The 10,229-nt window shown below is 35.8% G+C and overlaps 1 long non-coding RNA gene across 1 annotated transcript; it reads right to left on the reverse strand.

Moving 5' to 3' along the window:
- Positions 1-3,007: 3,007 nt before the first annotated feature.
- LOC124375008 lies at positions 3,008-10,020 on the reverse strand. The gene is made up of 3 exons (XR_006923636.1): positions 9,977-10,020; positions 6,600-6,718; positions 3,008-3,226 (listed from the first exon to the last, which is right to left on the reverse strand). It is a non-coding gene; the product is annotated as an uncharacterized LOC124375008 (long non-coding RNA).
- Between the last annotated feature and the right edge of the window lie 209 nt (positions 10,021-10,229).

Raw genomic sequence — 10,229 nt, forward strand, 5'->3', positions numbered from 1 at the left:
CAGTTGCAGCTTGTCGTCCTGTCGAGGCGTGTGTGCCGTTCTCTTTAGAGGGTTCGCTCGCGCCCGCCACTTAGGTTTCCGTTGTCTCAGGTAAGGAGGGTTCACCAGTTACCAAAACCTTATGCACCAAATGTACACAGTTTGGAGCCTGACAAATATCATTTGAACAGAGTGTAAATTTGCTCTTTTGCGATAAGAGGTGAGATGTGAGTCAAATTTTTTTTAGATTATAAACCAAACCTCAGCGCACTGTTTTGTAATACCGTGCAAGGCGATGACCATTTTGCCTCTTGAGTTAAGCAGCTACCAAACACTGGAGATGAGGCCGTAATATATTGCGATGGAAAATAACCAGAGAATTTACCAAATATGCAGCTTTGACAAGCATTGGAATTAACGCTCTGTATCTATTTCAATATACTCTTCAATTTACACATTTGCACGTTGAGAAATCAATTCAACAATGTTTTAAGATAAAGTTTAAGGCTGATTCGGTCAATTATAACTCCCAGGACTTTAACAAAAACAACCGATCTTCCAAACAAAATACCCTCAACAGGAAACAGATGAGGAATACTCCCTGTTCATGGTCTCTCAGTTTAATGGACGGCGTGAGCAAAAATGGCACCACAGAACACTTATCTGCATTTCAACTTTATGAGGCCCATGTCCCTCCGACCACCTCTTTAAAACCCTAACGCGAGATCAGCATTGAATAACACTGCAAAACTGCACCGCCTCATGGACAACCTGGAGGGGGATATGTTAGAAGCTATCTGAGCAGTCATGTCCGCATAGGGAGGCATCTGAGAGTCCATCCGCCATAGGCAGTAGAAAGTGAACACGAGGACAATGCAAGTTCAAGATCAGCGGAGTATATAAAATTGAACATAAACAGGCCCTACAACATGACGCCTTGAGGAACCCCTGGTCATCCTTCAGACAGCGAGGAAGAGCCATTTTTTCTTTTACCTTCGTCACCTGACTCCGTCCGCTCAAATATGAGCCAAACCATTTTATAGCGATTTCATTAAACCTATAGAAATTTAATTTGGCAAGAAACAGTTCATAATTCACTGAGTCGAACGCTTCAGAGAAATCAAGCGTCGCCAAAATACTTCCAAAACCTTTATCTTTCGCTACATGCAGCTCATCCATAATGTTTATCAAGGCGGAGGTAGTGCTGAAAGACTTCCTAAAACCAGACTGATGTACAGGAAGAATATTTTCAGCCTCAATGAAAGTTGGTCAACTGATTCACCACTACCTTCTCAAGGATTTTTGACATGGCCGGAAGGATCGATATCGGCCTAAATTAGGAAATCACACTTGGATTCTTTATTTTGGGTATGGGCGTGACAAGACTTTGCTTCCAGCATGATGGAAAAACACCCAGAAGCAAGGGACAGGTTAACCAAATGCGTAATAGCTCCCAAGCAATATGGGCTCATGGCTTTCACTAGCCTGATAGATATTCCATCAGTCCCCACAGCCACTGACGTAATGTTATTCATTATGCATTTGAATCTCACCCTCAGTAACTGGCACAAAATTGAAACCATGCGCTAGATCCTCACAAACATTGTTTCTGTAGAAATTCAGTTTCTCGAGGCTAATCCTGCTTCCACCACCCATGCCTGCAAAGTACCTGTTGAGGTCATCAGCTGAGAATCTTATATCGTCACTATTACGGTCATTTTCCAGCACTCCACCGGACCGTATAAAACACCCCAGAATGATTTAGAGTCCTTACAATTCAGCTTGTCATGAAAGTAATTTCGTTTTGCTCTTCTGATGGCGCAGTTCAATTTATTTCGTGCCTTACAGTACAACGTTCTAGCAGCCGAAACATCACTATCATGCAGTCTGTGTTTGAAATATTTTTTTTCTTTTGTGAGCTCTCTTATCTCGTCACTCCGCCATGGGGCTTTCTTCTTGGTGACTTGCTTTCTTGTTTAACGGTACGCAGGTGTCAAGCAGTTGGACAATGTAGGTAGTTAACAATTGACTAACTTCCTCGACCGAGGTCTTTGTCTCAATATCAACGATCTATTGTCTAGACGGTTTTAAACAAAATTCTAGAGTCCTGGGTTTTATCTGTATTAAGACAGAGTGAATTGGCAGCTGACCAGTCCTCGATAGTGTCACTAATATTACAAAGAACATCTTTAGCAAATAAAATATTTATTACATTTAACTTGTGAAGGAAACAGGATTTTTCGGAGATGGCAAATTTCCGGGAAAAATCCTGTTTCCTTCACAATCCTTCCATTGTCAGAAATAACCTTCAAACAAAGAACATTTAACTTGTACAGCCAGGTCATCAACAAACATATAAGAGCATGCATGGTTAGTAGTAATACAACCAGGTAAATCATTTATGTAAGTAATAATAAAAAATACTGGGCCCAGGATTGAGCCCCTGTGGGACACCAGTTCTTACATTTAAGTATTGTGAAAAATGGCCTTCATAATAAACTGCTTGTAGCCTTTCAGACAAGTAAGACCCTACAAACTTAACTTCCAAAACTATCAAAACACATACAATTTAAGTCTATATAGCAGTTTGTCATGTGTGAGATTGTGTCAAATGCTTTTGACATGTCATAAAAGGCACCAATTACTTTATTTTTGCTGTCCAGACCATAAATACAGCTCTTCAAATATTCAGAAATGGCGAGACTAGTACCTTTCTTTGATCCAAAACCAAACTGACAGTCAGTAAAATTAAAATTTTTCAAAATATTCAACAATTTGATTGTTTAAAATAATTTCAAATACCTTAGGTATTATCGATACAGGTCGACAATTGTTGTAGTCAGCACAGAGCCCTTCTTGTAAATTGGTCATGACCTTAACTAATTTCAAAAAATTGAGGGAAAATACCACTTTCAATACAACAGTTAAATAAATAGGCTAAAATCTCAGAGGTATGAGGTGCAGCAATTTTTAGCAGACCAGAGTTCAGGCAATAAACATCCCAGACTCTTACTACAGCTCAAGGAATTGATAGCATTGTAGACTTGCTCAAGGTAACAAAGACAAACACAAAGACTGGCAAGGTGGAGAGCTAGGCGAAATTGATAAATGATGATAATGAAGCTGTAAACATACCTTGTTGTACACTATGGGTAGTACTGTTCTGGGTAACTGAGAGGACTATTAGTTTTTGATGCCAGGCAAGGTGGAGAGTCAGCCACACTTGATGAAGATGATGATGATAAACCTGTAACCAAACCTTGTTGTACACTATGGGTAGTAGTGTCTGGGTAACTGAGAGGACTATTAGGTCTTGATGACAGGCAAAGTGGAGAGCCAGCCACACTTGATACTGATGATGATAAACCTGTAACCAAACCTTGTTGTACACTATGGGTAGTAGTGTTCTGGGTAACTGAGAGGACTATTAATTTTTGATGCCAGGCAAGGTGGAGAGCAAGCCATACTTGATACTGATGATGATAAACCTGTAATCAAACCTTGTTGTATACTATAAATGGTGTGGTGGTGTTTAGGTAAATGAAAGTACTATTGGTTCTTGATGACAGGCAGGAAGGAAAGCTAGCCGTATTTGATAATGATGAACCTGTAACCTAATCTCGTTGTACACTATGTGTAGCCCAATCTGTTCTTTTCGGTTAAATCCAAGTGAAATACTTGAATTGTTTCTTAATTTTAGTCTTATCTTAATTATTTGCTAAGCCACTCTATAAACTTGAAGATATCTTAATAATACTGTACAGATATTGATTGTGATATAATATAGTTTCACTACTTGCTAATGTTTGAACAGCTAAAGAGAGGAAAATTAAATATGGGGGATATTTCTAGATCAATATCACTTACTTTTTGACAAATTAAAAATTTTCGGCATTTCTCTTTAAAGGGTACAAAGCAGTGCTGTCTAACTAAAACCATTTAAATTTGTAACCCCAGCTTTGTGTCACTCAAAACAGATCCAAAAAAGGTATTTTGGCATCAATTGTATGTCTCTATCTTTCCTATGTAAGTTTATACTTCCCATTAAATTTCAAATATCTGAAATAATATACAGTTGGTACTAAATGCTTACCTTTACAACCTATATCACTATAGATGACCAAAATATTGTATTAAAACTTTTGAAAAATCAATAATTACCAGAACAGCTGCCATTTTATTTCTTCAATTAATTTCTTTTAATTTGAGAACGGTTTGTTTAAATAAATTGAAATTTGGTAATAAATCTTTAACCCAAAAACATTACTACAAAAATAAAATTATAAATTTTTATGTTTTATTTTTTTAATTGTGGCTTCTTAAGTGTAGAAATGTTAAAAACCATATATTATAAATAAGTTATAGTTATTATTGGATTATTATCAAAACATATTGAGATAAAAAATATCTGTAAATTATGAGGGCGGTTTGATAAGTCGGTGACTTTTTGAATTTCCTGTGCAGTAACTTTAAAAGCAACAATGCTGCAGTCAGCTGTAATGCAGCAGTGGCCAACTTTCTAATTTTGAGCAAGTTGCATCGTGCAGTTTGTGTTTGAAAGCTGTTCAAAACAGACAAAAGCCTTGTTAAGGACCCAGCCTGTTCAAACCTCGTGAATTTTCACGATGATGGAAAAAAGTAAATTTCATGTGCTGATTCAGGCCCGTTTTACACATTGCCAGCGCCCTAGGCACAACAAACAGTAGCACCCCTTTTTATATACCCCTGCCAGCTGATTACGCTCCCCTCCCACCAACCCTACCATAATGCCTATACCCCGTAAACTTAGATTTAGTTTGAAATGCCAGTTTTGGTTCGGGAGGGACTTTAGACTTAATGTCCCTTAATTCTTCTTTACAAATTATCCTGATTTTTTTCGAGAGCCTTCCCATTATCCACTACCTATGGACCCGCCGTGTCCCGGACTGGCAACCGGTAGCCGTGAGGTATCTACTGGCCTCAGGTGAGAATGCGTGTAACATACCTCACGGTATCACGGACCACCCACCCTCCCCTCTTTACAGTTGAAGTATTTACATTATTTACAGTATTCGTTCAATCACCTTTTCTTTGGATTATTTTTGGTTTGATGGCTTACCACTAGACTGGCTAGAGATTCATACAATAGGTTTTTTTCTGGGTTTCCGTGCTGCAAAAGTCGTCAATAATGTTTTTGTAGTCTAATGTTAAAGTAATGTCGTTTTGGGTGCACAGCAACAATAAGCCATTAAGCTTTTCATCGACCATCCACTATCTAATTATGAGTTCACTCTTTTCAAAGTTGAAAAGCTACGTTTATCTGTGTAGTTCGTCACAAGTAAGAATAGAAAATATCCTGAGAGCGATCTCCAAATTGGGGAAAGTGTTCTCTAATGTGTTTCATTTTATTTAGGCGTACATTTCTTTGATCTTAGAAAGGTTTCTCCAAATCCATGCATTGTTTGAAATGGTTATATTCCTGGGCAATGTCTTGCCCATCAATATCGTTCTTGTATACTTCTCCTAACAGTTTTAGCTTCTCAAGCCACCTCTTTGGAATTTTTCTCTTCTAGATTTTGTAAGATCTTAAATCTTATCGAAATTTTTATAGGCCTCCCTTGTTTTGTTGAGCAGCGAAGCTACGTTGTCAACAATGTCAATAAACACCCCAGTGCGAAATATTTCTCAAGGAGATGTTTCTTCCATGGTTCTGTCCTTCTTTTCATCGGGCAATAACTTTCTCTTTCTTACTTTGTCGTATACAGCTTTTTTCTTTTTCTACAAGTTTTCGATGCTTTGGACTCAAAATAATCAAATAAATCTCTCTTTTCACTCAAAAACGAGGATAGTGCTTCAAGTTTCTTTGTAGCACGAAATAGGTCTAAATCTTGATTTGGAAGAGTCTTAATTGTTTTATCAACTCTTTCGATAATTTCATCCCAGATCACAGTTAATAACGTGGTTTGGAAATTTCCAAGTGTTTTTAGAAACCCAAATACAGTGCATTGTGTTTCTGGTGCCTGATTATTTTGAGAGACGAGAAAACCTATTATTTGTAGGAAATAAAAAAATTGGAAAAACGCTGAACTAAATGTATCAAGCTAAAAGATTATATTAAAAAAATAAAATGTTTATTTGCCAAAAAAAATTTTATTTGATTAAAAAAGTCACAGACTTACCAAACCGCTATTGTAGCAAAAAAACTTTATTTGTACGGGATTTCTAATAAATTTAACGTGTGTTTATATAATAATGGAATACAAAATAATTATGAACTAAAAGAACAATTTCCGCTTCTGAACAGTTTCAGTTCAATATTTAACAAGCTATGTTCAAAATTACCATAGCCATTTTGATACTTAAAGTAATATAGGTTTTATAAACATTATCATTACATACAATTATTGAAATTAATAAAATGCTTTCTGAATATACTGATAATCTAAAAAGGTAGAACACCATTATTGTAATCTACACTCAAGCAAGGATTCAGTGAAGGGGAAATTTATCTCACTAAGGATGGCAGTACTGCTGTTCATTATCTCTATTTGAATATACAGTATGTAACAAATTCAAGAAACATTTTGACTCTATATCATACATACATATTTATCGAGGTAAAAATAAATATAAACACTTACCCATTTCGGTTAAAATGTAGTTTAAATAGTGTTGTCAGGCAAGCTTCTTCGTATTTGTGTATTAGTTGGTGAGTTCAAAATATATCGTTTGTTTTGTGATTTGAATGTAAAATAATGCCCTAAAATGTATTATTTTATTTACAATTATTTTACCTCAACATAAATAAGTTTGTAAAAATCTATTTTAGCAGAAAAAGATTTCCATCACCACCACATTGCATGCAGACAGATTTGATCTCCCGGCTATTGTTAAAGGGTAAATAACTCTAAATAAAACTCTAACCTAAAACTCCAAACTAAATAATAAAAAAATAATAAAAGGAAAATTTTGGGGGAGTGGGGTCTGGTACCTTTGACTCCCTTGTTGGCTACGTCCTTGGTTAAGAGGAAACTAAACATACCTCCAATCAATTTGAGAATTACTTGAATGTCACCTTAAAACACAAAGGGTCAAAAAAGTTGAGATCTCTGCCTATAATTAAGTATGAGTACATGAGTGGCATCGATAGGCACGATCAGTTGATGAGGTATTATCCAAGTCAACAGAAATGCCTTCAGTGGAAAAAAACTTTGCATATTTTACAAATGGTTGTGCTGAAAAGCTTTGGGATAAATATGACAATAATCGACTCCAGGCTTTCCAACACCTGTCCGACACAATGACATAGCTCTAATTCAAGAAATAGAAACTAAACATCTACCACAATTGTTGTTTTGGAATTTCAAAGTATAATCAAGAGCTTCAAGTCCAAAACCTCTTCAGGAGTGGACGGAGTCTCATCCAAGTTATTACAACAATGCTGTGAAACTCTTATATCACCTCTGATTTTCATAATCAATATGTCACTAAGATCAGGCAAATTCCCAATGGCCTTAAAACTGGCCCAAGGATATCCTGAGTTCAAAAGCGAAAGTCCAAAGCAAGCCAGTAACTACTGACCAATCTTGCTCATCTCAACCTTCTCCAAAGTGACTGAATGAGTTATACTTACAATATTGAAGGACCATTGTGAGCGACATAAGTTACTGATGACAAGACAACATGGTTTATTAAAAGGACGATCAACTACTACTGCAATAATTGACTTGCCGAGTTTATAATTTACCACCTTGAAGAAGAAGAATTAGTCACAGGTATTATGCTTGATTTTAGCAAGACATTTGATTGCCTTGGCAATAACTTAATTTTAAACAAACTTGACAACCTGGGTATCAGAGGTCCTGCTCTAAACTGGTTTAGGAACTACCTTGAAGAATGCAGCCAATTGACTGAAGTCAAACGTATCGAAAGAGGATTAACTCATACTATAAGATCCAAGCCACTTGCTATAACCAGAGGTGTACCTCAAGGATCTGTTCTTGGCCCTGTGGTGTTTATCTTATTCACAAACGACATGTCACAATACCTGAACGGACTCTATCATACACTTATGTATGCAGATGACACCACCCTTCTGCCTTCAGGGAATTCTGCTGACAACTGGCAGTAAGCTCATATATACCATTGAATATGGCTTACCAATACTGCCACACAAATGACCTAGTGGTTAATACATAAAAGACAAACCAGTTAGCATTTGGCAGAAGACGAAACCAAGTTGCAACCATTCCAGAAGTTAAAGTGAAACCACAGGCCAAATTTCTAGGAGTAACTATTGATGAAAATATGTCAGACATACCATGTTGACGTGCTGTGTAAGAATTTGAATACAACAAGCCTTTCCATCTTACAACGAATAAAAGCCACAGCAACATTGCAAACTCATCATACTTTGCCGTATTTGAAACATATATACAATACAGCATAGCTATCTGGGGAAGAAAATCTCAAGGGAATCTGCAAAGAATTCTGCGTCTTCAGAAGCAAGCGATGAAGATCCTAAATTGCCTACGTCCAAAAGACACCTGCAGAGGATCTTTTACAGGGCTCAGAATTATGACCGTGATATCCCTCTATATCCAGGATGTTATAATACTTATTGATGGGAAAAACTTACCTCGAGCAGACAACCTCCATGACTACTGTAACAGACATGCTGCAGACTACCATCTATCACCATCTCATGCAGTCCCAAAAGAAACTGGCATATGCAGGCCAGAAGCTGTTCAAACCTACTTCGGCAGAAATGAAGATTGTCACAGGAAAGAAACTAAAGAAATCGCTGAATGAATGGCTGACTTCAAGACCCTTCTACACACTGGAAGAACACCTGCACTGAGAAGATAAAAAAAATAAACCTTGCATTTCAACTTTATACACAACTACATGTAATCTTGTGCAAACATTATTATTGTAAATATATTACAGACATGAAATTATTGTAAATTGGCGCTAGACATTTCTCAAAGATATTGCAATAAAGAGTTTCTTATTTCTGAAAGTATAACAGCATAGTTTTGGAATGGGTAAATTTCGAGAACCTATAGTAGTGATTTGATTGTGATGGTGGCTACTTATTATACTGCAACCAACAATTATTAAAATATTAAAGTAGAATAATTAGATTATGTAGTATGTCAATTAATTATAATATCATTAATATTTCAATAACTCAAACCGTTCGTTGGAAATATTTTATATTTGAATGAAAATCAGTTGAAAAAGAGTATTTAAAAAATTTGTATAGTAAGAAAAGTTGTTCAATTTATATAATTACTTTATTTGAATATTTTTCTGAGAGATGTGAAAATATTTTTACAGTGTTTTTAAAGCTGCAACTTTACAAAAATGTAAGATCTCATTTATGGGACTTCAAAAGATGTAGTGTTACTGATATGTAAAATAAATTGACAATTCAGTAGCCTATAAAGTCTAAGGCTACAACAAATATAACAAACATTAACAAAAATCCTATTCTTTGAAATTTATTGATATAGGTAATACTGTTACTCAAAATTCTATTAAGTTATATTAACCAATTTATTTTTGTATTTACAATAGACGATTCCCCAACTATAGTTAGAAGCCAAGCAAATACTTATGTAGTATATCAATCATATCTTTGCTATCCTATTCCTCATCTTTCCATTTTTGATCAGTCCTTTCAATAAGAGAGCATTCCATGTCGGTAAGATGTATTTACTCTGTCGATATCAGAGTGAAACCTGTTGGACATAGACGTAAAGACCTAATTTGTTATCAATTAAGGTTATGTTCCTTGACTTTTGATAAGTAATATATCTAGAATACTAATTTTATAGCAATAATATTTAATTTTATATTATTGTTGGATAGTTTATTACACATTAGACTCTCCCTAGACCCTAGTTTTATTCATTTCCAATAAAGTAAAACATTTTCAAAATGTTTTAAACAAGCGCTACCTATTTGTCTCAATCTACCCTACTGCTCTTAACACCTTTTAGATAGCACTAACCAGTGACCGACCACAAACACAAATAAATGATTAATTGATAAAGAACTACAACGAATTGAATGAGTGCCTCTCTCTCGTCTGTCAAGAGTCATAGTCATTAAATTTACGCTTATTCGTCTGTCTCAGGGCCAGATTTGTTTTTGACTTGAGACGAGACCCGAGTGTTTAAGTACAGTGATAAGATTGTACCTGTTTTTTTTTTTTTTTTTTTCTTTCTCTTTTAGGCTTTGGAAATTCCACGAAAGCCGCGACG

Source organism: Homalodisca vitripennis, unplaced genomic scaffold, assembly GCF_021130785.1.
Source record: "Homalodisca vitripennis isolate AUS2020 unplaced genomic scaffold, UT_GWSS_2.1 ScUCBcl_12412;HRSCAF=22116, whole genome shotgun sequence".
NCBI classification, from domain to species: domain Eukaryota; kingdom Metazoa; phylum Arthropoda; class Insecta; order Hemiptera; family Cicadellidae; genus Homalodisca; species Homalodisca vitripennis.